General features: G+C 40.3%; 1 pseudogene; it reads left to right on the top strand.

Annotated features, from left to right (window-relative positions):
- Positions 1 to 1142: 1142 nt before the first annotated feature.
- On the top strand, positions 1143 to 1211 carry LOC145459801 (U6 spliceosomal RNA; annotated as a pseudogene).
- Positions 1212 to 1477: the final 266 nt, after the last annotated feature.

Here is a 1477-nt window from a genome sequence, read left to right as displayed (position 1 = left end):
ACTTGTCAATGGGATAATATCGGTAGCAAGTATAGAAACCCGTCTTACAATCTGCTCGATACTCAGACTCCGAATACATTGTCCGGTCTGGCCTAGTCCGTTAAGACGTAAGCTTATATTCCCTTGTAATCCTCGTCGAAATTGTTGGCAAAGCGACGGAGGATATTGGTGGTATGGGATTATTATATCATTGGAATGCCGCCGTTGATACATTTGGCCAGGGTTGTAATGACTCGAGTCCGACTCGAGTCACGATTTTCTGAAGACTAGACTTGACTAGAGTCATTTTCTCAAAATACGGAAATGACTCGATTCGTCTCGAGTCAATCTGTGTATTGACTCGATTTGGACTCGAGTCATTGCGCATGACTCAAGACTCGGACAGCCGAGACCGACATTTCATTGTAATTTCGAAGAATATTAACGAAACCACCATATTAATACTTCGTCTATTGGTACTACATAGTATACTTGGAAATGCAACCAGAAACTGCTAAAAGTGAGGAAAATCTTATAGTGCAAACCATTTGATATCACCAAACAGAGTTATAAAAGTGGGTTTAGCAAGACTTTAACTGGACACTGAACAGTCAATACAGTGACTTAGACTCAGACTCGAGTAATAATAATATGACTCGGACTCGAACCTCTGCTCGATGACTTGGACTCGAACTTGACTCGGTGGGGAATTGAAAATGACTCGACTTGACTCGAGTCAAAACCATAAAAGTGAGATTGACTTTTTTTAGGCTCTCCGTATCCGCCGGCGTTCAGCAGCCCTCTCTCAATATTTGGGCTGCCTCCGGCTCGGGGTCTTGGTTACAATTTTTTATTTATTATTTTTGGGGGAAGCGGCCACGAAAAACGTTGGGTAAGCTAAAGCAAGTCCAACGCAAGTTAGTTTAAGTTCATCTAGTTCTTTTGTTAGCTCATTTCGTATTCCTAATATAATTTTCAGAGTTCTACATGTTTGATTGTAGATCACTTTGACTACCTTTTCTTTTTGTTCCATCTGGTTTTCTTGATCTATTTTTTTCCTGTGTTGTATCATCTTCTGTTTATATATTGCGAGTATTATTCTAGCTTGTTCTCTCTTGATTTCGGTGTCTCCATTCTTTATGAACTTTTTTTCTTTTAATTTAATTGTTTTGGCGGTATACATACTAAAATTGGAACGATACAGAGAAGAATAGCATGGCCCCTGCTCGAGGCGCGGCAGCAGATCGTCTTTTAGCAGTGCCAAAGGTATTGGCTGGCATATTTGGTACAAACTTCCGGAGTTGGAATTCCGGAGTAGGTAGCGCTGCAGGTTTCCCTTAGCCCTGTTGTAAATCATCAGTAGCTGTTGCTGCATCATGAATGCGAATCCCCTGGTGCAGAACAGCTCTTTCCATTCGGGTTTTTTAATTCTTATACCTAAATAAGAATATTGAATCAACAAGAGGACTTATAATAAGCCTAATATTTATTCATACCA

The sequence above is a fragment of the Botryllus schlosseri genome, unplaced genomic scaffold (genome assembly GCF_051294905.1).
Source record: "Botryllus schlosseri isolate E-star unplaced genomic scaffold, Bs_hap1 Bs17a, whole genome shotgun sequence".
In the NCBI taxonomy this organism is placed as follows: Eukaryota; Metazoa; Chordata; class Ascidiacea; order Stolidobranchia; family Styelidae; genus Botryllus; species Botryllus schlosseri.
This window is presented reverse-complemented; position numbering and strand designations above follow the sequence as displayed.